The sequence below is a fragment of the Aptenodytes forsteri genome, unplaced genomic scaffold (assembly GCF_000699145.1).
Source record: "Aptenodytes forsteri isolate BGI_AS27 unplaced genomic scaffold, ASM69914v1 Scaffold563, whole genome shotgun sequence".
Classification (NCBI taxonomy): Eukaryota; Metazoa; Chordata; class Aves; order Sphenisciformes; family Spheniscidae; genus Aptenodytes; species Aptenodytes forsteri.
Genome location: NW_008795318.1, coordinates 2195605 through 2213617, shown reverse-complemented (window position 1 = coordinate 2213617; position 18013 = coordinate 2195605).

The following is an 18013-nucleotide window of genomic DNA, read 5'->3' as shown; positions in this document are numbered from 1 at the left end:
CTGCTCCGAGTGACCCCAGAAGCAGGAGTGAACTTTTCTTCATAAAAGCACCCGTCCCTGTGTGAACTTAGCAGTGAGGCTGAGGGGCAGGAGAGCCCGGCCTCTGGCTTAAGAGAGTCGCATCACCTGTTTTGAGAATTTCCTTATGCAAGGGCCTTCTCTTTGGCTGTGTCATCTTAAAAGTTAACAAATCTAGTAAAAGCCAAATGTACATGCAAGTTTGGCAGTTTCCCTGATCTCATAATTTCTAACATAGACACAGGAGCAAACTGATTCTTCTCTAGACAGATTTCTTTCTCCAGTGCAGTGTTTTAGTTTTTGTAGCTTAAGTGTTGTATGTCCTTCCTGAATCCCATGTCCCACCACGTGCTACTGCAGCATCCGCTGTTACTACATAAGTCAACAATCTTTTGGGTAAGCCAGTCAGTCCAAAGTGTAAATTCATATGCAAAAATTACATTATTCCTGTAAGCAACTTATGTTATGAATAAAGCCCTAAGACAGAACCCAATTCTCCATGCAAACCCTATGTGCAAACTCCTAAATTAAAAAGAAATGTCAGGCAGGTGGAAGTGCTGTTTTGGGACCTTTCTGGGGTTACAGTTGCCAAGGAAACCACTTCCTTTGTGCTTAGTCAAAGGCACTGGCTGTTTGGAGCCTCATCCCAGCTATGCCTGCATATGCTGTAGCATCGGAATGGAAGGGAAACTGCTAGAAATACTCCCATAAAAGAAAAAAAAATATTCAAAATAAGGACTTCCTCACAAAAACATCTCTCCCTGAAAAAAGGGGGGAAGCAGGAGCTGTTCTTGTGAAGCTTGGGGTCTGCGGCTGCAGATTCCCATAGCAGGAGGCCGCCTCTTACCTTCAAAGATGAAGGCAGAGGCACACAGGGGCAGCTCTTTGCACGTGATGCAGTCTAATAGTTAAAAGCAATGCATAATAAACTGCAAAAATTTAACGGATATTTCTGACTTAAAAGTCACACTCCTCCCTATAGTTTTGACCTGTTGTTGTAGAAAGCACCAACAGTTAAAAGAACTGTCAGGAAAGAAAAAAAATAATTCCTGTTTTATTACTACTTTTTTCAGTGTTTGCTTCTTGTACCTAATTACCTAGTTCTGTGTTTTTCTACGAGTTCTATGTAGACATCAGGGGAGTCTCAAAAGGAGTTATTTTTTTTGTCTAGAGCTGAATTATTTTCAGTGTTACTGATTAATTTTGTATGAGGAATAAGAAAAACAATTGCAAACCCACAAGAATGAGGAGGACATCTCTCAAGCCTTGGCTTTACCTTGGTGAAACTGCTTAGTTGCTGCTAATATCTTTACTTTTCTGACATTGATTTACATTAGAATCATAGCAAAACAATTCTAGTTTAATGGATTAGCCTTCATTCCTTGATGCTTTCTTAATCTAAAATTAATAGCACCCTCAGGTTACTTTGGTTTTCTACAAGTGGTTTGTATTAGCTTCAACATATTGATGTAGCTTCAATGCATTTAGCTAGCCCTCACCTTAATACAAGCCAATTTAATGGTCACCCTACATCTATCTAAAGTCAAAGCCAGGACAGGATATTTACAGAGACAGGGAACATAAGCGAAGTAGGAATGAAAAGCGATACCTAAGAATCTGAGACTTCTCTTCGAAATAAGAGGGGGGTACAAATAAACAGCATAAACTAAGCCATCCCAAACTCTTTGGACCCTAATGACCACTAACATCTCAACAGTTGATCTTACCACAAACTATTAATCCCAGCTTCCCAGTCTACAGGGTTGAGTACCATCAGAGAAAAAGAAAATCACGCGATCTGATAATCTGCTACATATCCCAAGAAGGGCCATTTAAAAGGAATGCAAAACTGAACTGCATTTTCCTGATCATCTCAGAGATCTCTAGTAGACATTATTGCCGTGTATTTTAGGGAAGAGGAAGCAAAACATTCGTCATTCTAAATGCCATTTGGCCTTTGAGAGTAAAAGCACTAGAACAACAAGGAAAAAACCATCCAGAGTAGAGCAATGATTTCAACTTTTATTGGGGAAAAGGTTCCAAAACATTTTTAACTTCACTGGCAAGATGCAGCTACAGACAGAAATGGCTGGTTTCTTGTCTCTTCCGAAGGGCAAGTGCTACGCCTTTATTACAGCTGTTTCATAATGTCTGAGAAAATTTAAGTGATTATTTGTAATGGGAAACAAAAGGTCAGACAGCTCGTGCTAGATTAATAAAATGGAGAAATAAAAATATTTTTCAGAATGAGTTCTTCAACTTTTGTTTATTCATTAAGAGAAAAGCCCTATAAAAGAAAAAACTGGGGCAATTGTTAAAACCAATCCCGTGAATGAAGGTGAAGGCCAAGCAGGCAAGCACGCTAGCTTATATAAAATTGGAGGGAACGTGACTGAAGAAGCTGCTTCCCACCAGGCTCAGAAGCATCACTGGACAGGAATACTCTGCTTTCTCCCTCCCCAGACCTGCCAGTTGCTGATAATGCACCTTCCCTTTGCACCAGCTATGGCTGCACCTGTTTCCCTTGAAATCTTCTGAAACTCCCCACTCATCCAAATGGCTTTTTACATTCCTGGACCATTTGACAGAGCCAGGAGTTTCTGAAACCACTCTAAAATGGTTACCAAAACAGATCTGACTCCCCCTCCCCTCGCTTCTTTAGCGCCTTCGTGAACACAGCTAGGTGGATGGGCATCAGACACAAACCCTCACCATCCTGCAGGATTATTCTCCTATAAATTGGTATAAATCACCCAGAGCTCAGAGACCATTGCTCCAGCTTTGGGCAACATTAGAACTGTTCGAACTATTCTGATAGAAACCATGCTCCAAATTACAGGACTTCTGGCAGATCTTGTTAGTACAGATGCAAAAGTCCTTCACAGGCAGCTGTTTTGACATTCTGGTTCGGAAATGGATGCCACATGCGCAGAGCTTGGTGCACATGCTAGCTCCTTGGCAGAAGCATGCTCAGGTCCATCTGCTGTATGCGGCAACTTGCCAATTCACATTGCAGATTATAGGCATCAGTTTGATAGAGGAACACAACAAAATCATAGTTTAAAAAAGCCTGAGAAAAAAAAATGCTATTGTGAGAGACATGGGGAATACTGGAAATTAAAACCCTGAGAAATACTCTTAGTTTGTTTAATTTTTCTTTTTTTTTCTTAAAAAAAAAAAAAAGGAAGTAAATACTTCTGTATAAACACTGCAGTGACCAGGCATAAATGTAACACTTGCACTGTGTGCAACTGTAAGTGTGCTTGTGTTATTGAAGCTTCATTTCATGTGTCTCTACAGAAAGCTGCAGTTCTGGCAATGCATGTTATGTTCTGGAGGAATGCCACCTGAGGAGAACTTTTCCATTCTCAGAATAAAGCTTTTCAAGAGCTATTGGAGTTGGTTCTGCCTTACTTCTCCAGGTACGTGTCAGAAGTCCATAAAGCAAAGAGGCTCTGAGTTGTGGTCAGAGAATAAGTCCTACCAAACCGACAGAAACACTTACAGAAATAAGCTGGTAGGAATTACATTCTTTTGTCTGTTAAAGGCAACAATTCCTTACATTCACATCAACAATTTCAAGTACTGATTTCCACCACCACCCCCCAAAAAAAACCCCAGAGACATCTATTATTTATAAAACAGTACCTGGATGCATTGAACTTTAAAGACATTCCAGGGAACAGGCTTCTTTCCCTGGTAAACAATTGATGCATATTATATACATTATATGTATATTAACAACCTACTGTAAAATGAAGAGATGTCATTTCTTTCAATTCTAAAGTTGCAACTCATGACTATCGCAGGTGGGTGATATTTGGTACTTCTTTCTCAAACTCCTCGACCTGAGGACACGAAAACATGAGAATATTGGCTTACCTTAGGGAAAAAATGGTCAACAGCCGCCACTTGCCCTTAACTTTCTAGTCCTTTTTCTTGAGAGAAACTAGACAAATATTTAAAATGTTTGAACCAAAAGATTCAAAAAGCATGAGATGAGAAGTAATAGGAAATAATTTGTCCTGGCTTTCAATCCCATTTCATGGTAGGGAGGGAGAAACTAGGTGAGGACTAGTCAAAGCACCGAATTATTTTTTTTACTGTCTGCAACAGGGGAAGTACACAGTTATAGGGGAGCCATTAGCTTCTAAGAAAAAAATAATTTAAAAATTCTGCATACCGTACTCATGTGCTTTCTTTTAATTCCCAGGGAAACTCTAGTCTTTTCAAGGAAGCAGTTTTGCTTCCAGGAAATCTGAGATTTCAGAGAAATGTTTTCACTTAATTACATAAGCATGAGAGGAAACTGGATTCAATTTCTTTCAGGTCCCTAAACTCTGACATCATCTCCCTTATTTTCTTTCTGTTAATTTCCTGGAATGATGATGTGTCACTGAGCAACCTGCTCTTGGTGCCAGCAGCGATGGTTAGAATTTCTGTTGCCAGCTATGGATTAATAGAGGAATTCTACCATTTTTCTAAATTGTTGCAAGACAATTACAGTGAATTCCCATTGCTCTTAAAATTACTGTCCTTTGCATGTATATGTTACCTTTCAACTACCTCCCATCTAGCCTGTGTTAGGGAAACAGTGATACGGCTTGAGAAGACTCAAATTTTGGTTTTTAAAAGCAAGATTGATGCTGATTTTGTTTTATTTTTGATATGTAAACAACTTGTAAGACGCCCAATTTAGGTAAATTAAAGGAGGAACTTCAAAGCGGGAAAGCAAGCTGGCACTTAGGACACTTAAACATGTTACTGACATTCTACATGTGACAAGACCGAGGCAGAGATGCTCTGAAAGACAATTGTAAATTGCCATTTGATTTTGCTACAGTTTTGTCATCATCCCCCGGGAGTGACAGGGGAAGAAGTGGAGGATCAATATGACCAGTGGATCTCTTTCTCCAGTATATTGCTATCATTTAGCTAAAGCTGATAAATATGGCAACCAAAGTGCCAAGAAGGAAAAATAAGAAGCAGTAAGACTTACTGCAATTTAAAACGAAGAACAACAACAAAAAACAAACAAACAAACAAGATGGTTTAGGACATGTTTTGACATGTGCTCAGGTATCACCAGGCACCCCACTATAGATGAATAGTCAACAAAGATACTAATGTGCATACATGAGTAAGAAAATTTTTGGAAGTTATCAGTTATGTGTCATCAGTGAAGAGGGGACAGAGCAGAAAATGAGGGGGATGGTATTATTATCCCTTTTCTTCATTTTTGGCATGAAACACTGAGCTGAACACAGAACTGATTATCTGCCCACTCTGTCTTTGGACCCCAAATTCCTTCCTTAACATAGAATTAGCAATAGATCAAAAAATAATTGCTTAGACACACCAGGAGAGCACCCTGGGAGCAGCACCACAAGTAGCCACGCTACACAGCTGCAGCAGACCAGCCATGAGGTGTTGTTGCTATTTCTGCTAAAGAAAAGTTTCCTCTAAGAAATCACTGCAGGGATTGAATAGTGACAGGAGATACAAGTGGCAGAAATCAGACATCTCTATATGGCAATACCATAGCAGGGGCTTAATCATCTCTCTACTTATTTCAGCTGCCACACAGAGGCAACAGTACACCAGAGAAACATCACTAACTGAGTGCCAGGATTTCGAATGAGTTATGATTTCTTTCCTTGCTTATACAGGCAAGTTATATTCTCTTCTCCTGAGCCAGGCAAACACTTCAGACGGATTTTGCTTGACTGACCCCTGACCTGTGGGACCCCCTGACCTGTGGGACCCTCCAGTCTAACTCATAGTCACAGGAAATCGAAGAAAGAAGAAAGCCAGGAATGATGTTTCTCTCACTACGTAATTTGCTTCCCATTGATGTCCACATATTAATAAAAAATTATGTTGGCATGTGCTGTAGAAACTAAAATTTCCCCATACCTTTTCATATTCTTCAAATATAAATGACTGATTAAAGTTGGACGGTGAAACCTGAAATAGTCCCCAACCCCATCTAGTCAAAGAAAAGACAAAAGCATTTCTAGGTCAAGATTTATCTCATCCTTAAGTAAACACTGAAAATAAATCAGATGACTCTCTCCTTCAAAGCGTCAACTATAAAAGGAGCATAAGGCAGCAACTAACTGAGCAACAGACATCTGCCTGGTGGATGGTTCACGTTAGGGGAACCTATTCCCCCTGTTCCCAAAGCAGTCATTCCAAGCCTAGTCTTATCAAGGAGGCTTTTCAGCAGGTCACCTTTTCTGCTAGCACCTCCTACATGCCAGTGCGAATGTCCACCATCTATAAAACCACCTCGCAAAAAGGCTAACTTGGAGTCTTTTTAATTGCCATTAGCTCGCTGAACTTGACTCAAACCTAATTTGAGAGGGGCATACAAGACCACTTCTACCCTTTGCAGGATATGTCATCTTGCCATTTAATGGTGTCTCTATCCAACTGCTTTAGTTCTAACCGGTCAATTTGGTAAATCATTCCATGGAATTACAACAGGAGTTACCTGGTATTTGACCTGTGATGGCGTTGACATCTTTGCTGAACTAGCAAGGGGTTTAGTGTCAGCAAGAGCTTTTGTAGCAGCCATGGAAGGGTACTGTCAAAATGCTCCACACCAGTAGCTGTGCTCTCCAGCCAGTAGCAGCTAGTGCAAATTAATGTTTAAAACATGTTTTGATTTAATCAAACGGATGACCCTCCTGCAACGTATTGCTTTCTGAAAGTAGCTGAGCGACCATTATGTTTTATGTTAACTATTAAAACTTTATGGCTGCATTATATAGTTAGAGTCCAGCAAAAAAGAATTTCCACGCATATTTATCTGGTTGAGCTCATCACCACTCTTGACAATTGAAAGGTGGAAATTCTTTCATTTTGACAAACAGGAAATGAAGAAGCATAAATGCACTGAGCCTGCCACTTTCAAAAGACCAGAATAAGTCGAATGCCCACGCCTGGGAACCAGGCGCTAACATTTTTATGACTTGTTGAAAATCCCAAGCCTATCGCTCTTTTTTCTCTCAAACCCCTGGGGATCAGTGATCCTCACTTTCCAGCTCATTTCCACTAACAAAGTGAGGTTGTACCACTTAGGGTAAAATGAACAATATAACATGAAGGAGCTTTATAGGAATGGGCGTCCATCCTCATCGGTAGTCTGGTTTTTAGGGAACTGACTAACGAAGATGGCACAGATGCTACGTTCGGTGACACACAGCATTAGGTTTTTGGACATGGACATGTGATGTGTGATTTGGCTTGAGATGTTCTTCCAATAAATTTTGGACAAAATCCTCTATTTTTCCTCCGTCTTTTGTGAGGCAGCTTCATGCTGGTATAATATAGAATGAGTTTGACCCAGTCACTTTTTCTGTGGTCTGCTTCTTTGTATTCAAGCTAACTATGCTTCCAAGGTCTGACTTTACGAACATTTCAGGGAACAGATACACACGTAGCTCCTGTGAAAGGCTACACGAATTCCAGAATGCTGCAAAACTCTTTAATATGTGGATTGTGATCAGAATCAATCACTGGGCTATTCATCCAATGCTATTCAAAGGCCCCATAAAGTATGCGAGTAACCTTCATTTCAGAATTTCAATCAAGGTATTTATTGAGAACTGTGCTGTATCTTCTGGTTTAAAAAATTTTTTTGAGGGCCAGAGTGGGGCTATAAACCAAACTAGCCCCAAAACAGAAAAAGGTACACTGATAATGAAAGTGCATTTAAAAAAAAAGTGTAGTCTAAAAATCCCACAAATTCACAGATAAGAAATTCAATTTATTTAGGTGCTTCAAATGTCAGATTTCACCTTACATCCAGCAAACAGCCAATGAAACAGGTGACTTTAGGTACTTAAAGCTAGGATATAACACAGAGACTAAGACTTTTCAAATGAACCCCAAGGGAAATCAGTGCCAAATTTCCAATGCTCATCAATGAGAGACAAATTCCTTCTGATTTTTAAAATTTTAATCTGACCCAGCCAAAACACATCTGATAGGTGCTTAAAAGCTAAAAGTATCGGTTTGATTGTCAGAAGCACTGGGAACCCATGACACTCAGTGAAGCCCAGAAGGGCTTCATTGATGAAAAGCTTCTAAAAACCAGATTATAAGGGTCTTAATTGGCTCTTTTTTTTTTATTATTTAAGAATCTGCTCTCATTTTTTCATTTCAATTTTCATTCCTGACAGTAAACTTGACTCTCACTCGCAAAAGTCTTCTATTAATTAAATTTTCTTTAGTGGAATAATCCTTCATTCCCTATCATTCCCATTGAAAGAAGAATCAGGCTTGTATTACTTTCTATCTGAGACTGGTCATGAATGAAGAATCTGGTATGCAGTTCAAAAGTGGTTAAAGATTCTGGTTTGCCTTAAAAATCAGAAAATACTGCAGAAAATCATGCCTGTTTTCAGAATGAAAGCTCATCCCTGGTTTTCTAGAAGGCGGCAGCTGATCAGGCAAAAGAGAATAGAGTAAGTCTAATTCTAAGTAGCAGTATTATTATTTGAGCTTTTCATGGTAGGCAAAAGGAAAAGCTACTAAAGATTGCCTAGAACTAGAAATAAGAGTGAGTTCATGTCAAAATATGACCCAAAGCCCCACTCATCCTGACTATCCTTTGTGAGAATAAATTGATATTTCTATAAGGCTTTGAAGAAAAAATAGTGTAACTGTTTACACAATTACCTCAGGAGAACAGGCTGTATCCTACTTTCCTTTCAGCTGCTAATCAGACTGTCTCTAATGGAAACATACGCTCCCTCTAAAATCAGTGAAAGGTCCGTGCCTCCACATAGGATTCACACTGCGCCTACGCTGCTAGTAAGGACTTACTTCCTAACTTAGATTCTTAAATATAGATGCCTAAAATCAAATACCTCATCCAAGACTGAATCCGGGCCTAAGTAAAAGCGTTAGCCTAAAGGTAGAGAACAGACAAGAAATCCAACCACGTCCGTCTTACCCGATACAACTGCAAGATTTGAAATGGGAAAACAATCTGGTAGTCTCCTTACATTACCCCTTATTCTCTTAAAATCCCAATACTTCCAGGAATTAGTTTCCCCCAAGCAGTAATCAGAACAGCACTGCAGTCCAGAGTTTGGGTGAGATGCAGATGTTATAGTTAAACCACCTGATGTCAGAGAAGTAGAAACATCAAGGGAGGAGACATCAAGAAGGGCTTTGCATCATTCCATCTAATTTTCATTGTAAAAATGTAAACTTAAGTCTCAAGTGTCTTGTTAGGCAAGTTCAGCAAATGGGAAGCTTGAGCAAATGAGTTTCATTTTTGCTGGCTGAGATTGTTTAGGCATCTGGAAATATGCTTTGGATGACAGGAACATGGTTAGGCATCGGAATATTCCCCCCCCCCCCAAGTCTTGTAACAGCCTCCTCGAGAAATGCCTTCAGACTATTGCATCTATATTACTGATCTCAGATCATTTACACCTAATCTTCCAGTGCTGTTAACAAAAGCTGGGCTAGCATGCACAAATGTAAATAACATTTTTTTGATGTGAAATCCCAGTTTAACTACATAACAGACTTCAAAGCGGGTTTAACATTAGCAATGCCTGCCACACTGGTTATTAAACTGCTTTCTGTAAGAGTTAGTGCTTTAATTTATTCATCTATTTTGGCTGCAGCAAGCCCCATTTCCCCCTTCGTTTACCGAGATACTTTTTAAAAGAAAATATTTCAAAAATGACAAGTGAGATATAAACCAGCAGATACAGGAGCGGATACAATAATGTTAAGCTAGACGTTGAGATGGATGCCCTTATGCGTAGCCTGGTTACTACGATCTCAGAGGGGTCTGGGTTAAGGTATCCTGTTCCACCTCTGACAAAGGAGGTTTCTTGCACGCTATTAAGCTCAGCATCATAGCCTGCGAGAAAGTCCTGTGGCGAAGCACAGCTGGCTGACTGTTTCTCAGGAAAAAGTCATCTGGGTGCAGGAGGGGATGGAATCCCAGCATGGGAATCCATTAAACCGCTCAGAGCAGAGCCTGCTGAGCTACAGAATATCCACGGGACATCAGAACGTAAGACCCACTAGGGTATCTTCCAAAAGACTGGCAATCATAGCCTGCGAGAAAGTCCTGTGGCGAAGCACAGCTGGCTGACTGTTTCTCAGGAAAAAGTCATCTGGGTGCAGGAGGGGATGGAATCCCAGCATGGGAATCCATTAAACCGCTCAGAGCAGAGCCTGCTGAGCTACAGAATATCCACGGGACATCAGAACGTAAGACCCACTAGGGTATCTTCCAAAAGACTGGTGCGCTCAGACAGTTCCAGCCAAAAAATGAGAAGAGGGGGAGAGGAGTGGGAGAAAGAAAAAGAAGAAAAAAGTGCTACTACTGCTTCAATTTATATTCTTTTGAAAAGCACCACCCCCCCCCAAGTAGTTTAATTTTCCGTTACATGAAGTGGAAGGGGAAGAAAGAGAATGATGCAATTGGCAGGTTTTTACGTTCTAATGAATTTCTGCAAAACAGAAAACGTCCAAGCCCACAGCTGCTAAGGCATTTTTGACATATTTTGCTGTGGAGGTTGTATTCTAACGTATGTGCAGTGCCTGCTTCAAGCCACAAAGGTGTAGAAAAACTCTTAGCTGTAACCAGTGGTTTCAGTCACATAAAGCTCAAAGCCCCATAGCGCTCGAACTCATTCCTCCTTGCTCAGAAGCTCAGCTAAAGAAGCAGCAATGTCCAACACTGCCTCAGGCTGCACAACAGACTCGGCGTTTTAGATGAAACCCTTTGGTGGGAGAGTAAGTGCTGCAACTTTGTCAAACAGATGCAGTGAACGCTGCGTTTCTTTTTCAGGATGAGGCTGCTGGAATTCACGCACCAGGCCCAACCTCAAGAAGAGAAGCAATTCTCCAGTTACTGGCGAGTGGCTTTTGGATACAATAGTGAGCAGAACTCCTCTAAAAACAGAACCACATTGTACCACAATGATCAGGTCTGTCAAAAGTAAAAGCCCAGTTTGTAAAAATTACTTGACATTCACTAGAATTTTTTTTTTTAAATAAGAAAGAGCAAAGAGAACATAAGGGCAAAGCCTCATGTTGATATTTTTCAAATGGAAAATTTTGATTTTGTATTTTTCAATATTAAGTTATACATCATCTAATGGAAAATCAAAATAATAAAAATATTTCTTTCTGCCAATAAGAAACAGATACACTTCCTCAAAAATATTTTTCAGGCTTTTCCTTCATGGAAAAGTCTGGAATCTGGAAGGAAAAGAGGACTCGAAGGAAGCTAATGTTTTGTAGATGGGGGTTCCCATCCTCCACACAAACTGAGTGGTTAGAGCTATCCTCATCAAATCAATCAGAAATATGAAGAAATCATACTTAGAACAGATCATTTCAGAAAAAAGCACTAGATGGTGTATTCATGGTTTTCACTGCAAAGCTTTCCTACACTTCAGAACGAGACAGTCTATTGTAACACGTAGGTTTCCATGGCAAACATCTAATTTCAATATAAACAGAGTATGCTAAAAATGTATCTCGCTGGTAGCAGCTAATACCCAAGGACTGTAGAGATCACCTTCCTCTTTTCAAACTACATTCAGTTATTTATTATAAACAGACATTAGAATGGATGCAGAATTGTAAACTTCTTAAATGAGTATCTCATCTACATTCAGCGGTGCACAAGAGCTGAGAAATTCGCTGCATTATGCAAATATGCACTTTTTTCCAAATGTCTTCCACCTTCTTCTGAATAATTCCCAAGAATGTTTACTTAATGTGGCAAACCGCATGAGCGGAACCAACTTATTTATATTATTTTGTACTAATCTTCAACTTTTTAGCTCCTGCATCTGCCTTGCTACCATAATGTTAGTATCAGTGTAACTCAGCAACACCAAAAAATGTGGAGTGCTCAACAGGAGGTGGACAGTCTAGATGGGGCAAGAACATTATCCTATTTAACACAGATTACTTGATTGAAGCGGGGTGGGGAAGGATCACAAGTAAGATGCACGCAGTGCCTCGTCTTTCACTTATTTTAGAAAATACATACAGAGAGAAAGAATTATATGATTAATTCAGCTCCATATAAAACCAAGAAAGTTAATTACAGTTCTCTTTCCTTATTCTTGTGCATGGGGAAACTACAGTTTGCACAAACTAACACAGCAGGTTGGTTGCAGAGCGACTATTAAAACACAGGCCTTCCCATTTTTAGGTCAGCATCATACCTATTAAATCATGTCACATCCCACAGGTAACAATATTGAATTTTATTTTTGTTTGTACAATACTAGAGAAATTAGGATCTGCTCAATTTAAGGCAGTGAATTTAATTTAGATCTTGAATAGTTTTTCACTTCAAGCTCCAGAAATCCCAGAAAACACTTTTAATTTGCACTTTTACACCCCACCCCACCCCGCAGACAGAGTGATTACATGCAGATTAAAAAAACAACAACAAAAAAAAGAGCTTCCCCAACTCTCCTAGACATAAGCGGCAGCCAAGTCTATTTAGCTTCATGGATGAATGACTAAATTGGTTTGGGAAGTCAGCAGTTCAAAAACAAATTGAGGACAGTTTCCAGGCTACTCTTCAAAACTTGTCTCCCTTTTTATTTATCACGACCCTCAAAGACTTATTTTTCCTTGCCATTTTCTTCACCAACCTGGAGTTTTGCCCATTGATAAAAAGCCACTGCTTTCTGCTTCTCTCCAGCTAAAATACTGGCATTTCTGAACAGAACAGCATCATCCTGGGGAGCTGAACAAGAGACAGGCAAGACAGCACAGACTAAACCAATGATTTTTGCTCCACTTCCAGTCCTAGGGGATCATTCTGCTCACTGCTGGAAAGAATGGACACCAGCGGAGAAAAAAAGATTAAGAAATCAAGCAGAATATTTAATACAGGACCAATTTTCAAGCAACTAATTTATTTCAGCATTCAAGACTGCAAAATGGAAATAAGATAATGAAGGAAGGAAATACTTGAAGAGATGAGACAGCAAAACTAGGCTGAGAAAAGGTGCCTAACCAATGAGATGTGTTATTATGTTAGTGTATTTCATCAGCAAAGACAAAAAACATTGAATTAGGCTCATTATCATTGTTGGCCTTTATACATTTACATACTTGTTGAATCTTACTATGTATCACTGATTACTTTTTTTTTTTTTTAATCTGCTGTTACTGCTGTCACGTTTCAGCTCACTTGTGCTCCTCTGACAGCAGCACCTAGAGCTGGTCAAATACTGCAAAACGGTGTTTACAAAACGGTTGTATGAATTCTGAGCAGCTGCTTGGTTCAACCATGTTTGTGCCCCTTGTTGTACATGAATATTCAAGGGAACATGTTTCTGTTTGCACAAATGGTTGGGGAGTGGCTGTTCCTGTATGAATATACTCTCATGCAAACAAAGATATTCCTGTGGGATCACGAGTGTTTGCTAATTCACTACTAACTCCTTGTTATTCCCTCGTTAAAAAAGTTTTGGGCATTTAGTCAGAAATCAGAAACAGTATCACCTGACTCAGTTAACCAGTTGGATGCTACCACCCACAAGTAGTCAGCAGCAAACGGCAAAAAGAGCACAAAACTCAGGTATGGCAAGTATGGATTTGAGCAAAAAGATTCACGGAAAAAATTCAAAGCTTTTTGTGAACAGAATAAAAGAGTTAGTGACTACTAGTCAGAATGAATAACCAGCCTGGTGTTCATAATGCATCTCAATTTGAAATCAGGTAACTGTTGTTAGCATATTTGGTGGGGGGGGAACCCAACACACCAAGCTAGGCTAGCAGATGTTCTCCTTACGATTGCCTGCACTGCATTCACTATGTCTTAAAGTAATCTTTTTCTGGGTTACATACAACACAAGAGTCTTTTTTTCTTTAGTGTTTCTTCCAGCAGGAAAAGCAGATAAATGATGTATCAATGAGTCTTGCTTAAAGATGCATCAGCTGCAACAAATTTGGGCATGACTGCCAAATGTAGAGCAGGCAGTAAGTGGTGTGGGATACTGGATCTCTGCAACGAGGTTTGGATGTACTGCCCTGCCTGTTCCGTGTTCACCAAGTCACGAACAGCTTTTGACTCTTCTGAGAGTTAACCCACTCAGCAAAAATGAACATACTGGGAGTTTAGTTTGCAGAAGTTCCTGCTGATCTTCAGACAAGATCCTCAGAAGTTTGAAAACAGAGGTTATGAAGTGCCTAAATTTTTATGATTCATCACAAGTTTTTACTATGCGGGAAGCTGAACTTGAGAAACAGAGAGACAAAACACACACTGAGTCTATTAATTATGTAGATGCATTTCTCATTTGCAAATGAGAAAGTAGCATATTTCTATAAATACAAAGAAAGTGGCACAGCATTATAATGCCAAGTCAAACATCAGTCAGCAGTAACATATTTATAGCTGATCCTGGCTTGGGGGGAAGGGATGGCATAGATTGTCTCCTGTAGATACCTTCCGCTTCATTCCCTATGATTGCAGGAAGCCCTCAGGAAAAAAAAAAGCACGTTAATCTGTTGCTAAGCAGCAAATGAGTGGACATTCACGTCCACATTTCACCTTGCTTTTTCCACAGTATGCAGTTTCTGGAGAAGCAAAACTCCACATCATTTTTAGAACAGTACCGGTTTATCATAACATAGAGGTTATTATGTCAGTGTTGCTCAACTTGTAATGATTTTGAAAAATATTGATTTTTAAGATACTAATCGAGTTTTTAGGGAGGTAGAATTAACTATATAAAACATATCTGCAATGGTACATTAATATGAAGCCCTTTTGGCCACACAAAGCCTTTTTCTATGTTTCTTCCTTCATGCTAGCAGTTGTGCACTGTGATAGCCCCTGGCTAAAGGGAAGCTTCGAACAGCCTTTCACAGCTCTGCAGAAAACCCTCCCGTTAGCACGTATCTGAATCTTAGTACACCCATCTAAAGATTGTCTGAAAGAATTTAATGAATATTCTAGTTTCTGCAATTAGATATTGTTATTCACACCTAGGGACTCCAGAGTGCATACATATTGAGCAGAAATTAATATTTATGGTTATAAGCATAGTTATTCTGAAACATGAAAAAAAAGAAAAAGATATGAAGGTATTATTTGATTATTGACCTAACAAGACCCAACTCAAAACCTAACTGCTTTACAGATTTCAGGGCATGGACTTAATTTGTGAGGAAGATGGGATTTACCATCTCATATTATAAACCAGACAATTTAGCGTTACGTGTTGTTCAAGATGTCCCAGCCTTTAAAGCGTGGATAGTGTTTCAGCCTCAAAACAAATACAAAAGTATTCTTCCTCAGGGTAAACACTTTTATTAGTTTATTCCTTCCCAGGCGCTCATCTCAGAGAATTTTACCCATTTACAGACTTATTTCTTTTTGGCTTGAGGAATAACTGGACAATGTTTTCCAACCTTTTATCCAGCTCTTGGCTGGAGGGACTCAGCCCCCGCAACTTCCATGCACTTGAGAGGAGTGGAGTGGCGTTCAGGGCTTGCTAATCTCATGCTACCGCAGCAGGTAGCACAGCAGCAGAGCCACAACCCTTTGCCTTTCTCCTTCCTCTCTCCCTAGTGCCGGGACTGCCGAGAGCAGAGCCATCCCCGCCAGGAAGCCCTGAGCAACCTCAATTTCAACCCTGGTTGACCAAAAGCCCTAGGGGCTTTAGGTCAGCTGGCATACAACAAGGGTTCTGGGGCTCCCGTGAGCCCCCTCCCAGCTCAGAAGTACTCTTAACATGTTTTCTATTGTGGGAAACACTGGCAAAGCCTCACAAGACCATTCTGAAGCGCTGGGGAGGCCACCTGTGAGCCAGGAATCAATCCCTCAGCCCCGATGTGGTCTCTCCTCTTTCAGGCAGCCAAGCCAGCCTCCCTCTATCTCACTGCCACAGTCGGATGCTTCATCTGTGTCAACATCCTCTTTTCAAATCCTGCTTTGAATTTTTGTTAGCAACCTGCACAAAACAAGGCTGACAGAAAGGGACAGCAAGAAGCCTTGCTGCAAAACTGTGAAAACACAAAGTACTCGCACGTCTACAGCTACAGAACAAACAGGCTGCTCTGCAAGCAGCAGAACTGGAGAGGGCTGGAGTGCTCTGGACCTGCATCTTGTGGACGGCTGTCCTGAGGTCTGAGAAGGTGCCAGCTCCAATTGCAGGTTCTCCCTGCATTTGAAGCTTTCTTAACACCTCTGTCTGTGCTGATTATTTTATATTAGAAAGGGGGGTCTGAGCTCTCCATATAGCCTCTTCCTCAAAAGAGTGCTTGCAGCGACTTCTACCCAGCCACCTACTCCTGCGAAATCCACGACAGTTAATTGCCTCTGAGACAGCCCTACCCTTCTGCCAGTTGGGCTGAACTCGGTCAATGGGCTCAAATCATTGAGGAAAGGAATGAGGGATAAAGGAAGAGAAGAGTATATCTTCAGTATTGGTTCTTTAGGAAATAAGGCTAAAAATAGAAGCCTTGCCATAATAAGCAAAAAATAGATTCTCTACTCGTGTAGTAAATAAAGTCTCACAGGATAAAGAATAGCAGTATCAATTCCTATTTTAACAAATTCAGCTGCAGGAGATTTAATTTTTATCCAAAAACACATCAGAGAAAATTAAAAGCCATTGATCTTGTTCATCTACCTCCTTTTCTTCTCCCCCTCCCTCCCAGTTTCAGATTTCAAGCACTTACCAAGAAAATTAAACACAGTCATTAAGGAAGCACTAGAAATCACTTGCCTCTCAGCATCTTCTTATTTCCTAAAAAGAAGCCCATCAAAGAAGCCTTTGAAAAGCAACAAAACATCCACCTCCCAGCCCCCAAAGCTTTCATTGTTTTGGGAAAGCTGTGGCCGGCTATATCCCTCTGTGCCCTCTTTAAATCAGTTATTCACAAGCGTGCTGACCTTAATTCATTCCCCAGGGCCTCCTATGGGACATTGTTTAATTTGATCTTGTTACTCACTTATGGAGATAAGAGGTTTGAGAATTTCTTTTTACTCTTTCTCACTCAAGTGACTCAATCCTAAGAAAAATAATGACTTGCTTCTGACCCATTTTTAATGAGTTGATTGAAAGAAGGATGTTTTTTAGTTTTTTTAAAGTTAAAAAGTAACAGAAAACAGAAAGGATGTCCCCCTTCTCCAAGCAATAATCAAAGACTGATTTAAGCACTAAGGTAAATTTAGAGGTCAAACCTGTAACAGAACTATTTTCAGCTCTATGTCTTAATTGCACAAGAATGCAGTTTAATAGTTTCTTTCTAAAATTACTTTACCAAAAAGAAATGTTGTTGTCATGGAATATCTGCTCATTTAGACAACTGATGTGCGTACATTTCTTTTTTTTTTCTGTCCCTAACAAAAAACTCAATTATAGCACTGAACATTTGGTCAAGATCTCAAATTAACTGGAATACATATCCTTAGAGACATCAGCTGTGCATTGTGAAGTTCATGACAATACTAAAAAACCACTGTCCGGCTGAGTATCCTTTTGCATTTCGAGGTTTTTTTTCCCCCTACTTGTTCCTATGAACATGTCATGAACAGTACCTTTATCAAATAAGAGGGAAAATGGGCCAGGTTGCCGAGAAACACCTTACACAGCAAGTTGGTAATAAAAATGGAACAAGAGAAGTCTGAGGATCAGATTTTCTCTTGGAAATTGAGCTGGATCATATTAGACCCAGGTGATTGCATATGAACCAGAGAAACTTTTCTCTGTAATGCCATCAAATCAAGTTATTCCAGCTTCTGGCAACAAGAACCAAAAAAAAAAAAAAAAAAAAAAAAAAAGCCTTGTGTACAATTAAAGTGAAGAAGGAAAACGCGCAGCTTCTGTTCTGCCTTTTACAGATGGATTTTTTTTGAGGGCAGTACACTGGGAGATCTTGTGATACAAAGCAACAGAATGTTTTTAAACTCTAAGCTATTAGAGGAGAATTCCAATTGCACATTTGGCTTAGAAAGCTTTAGGGA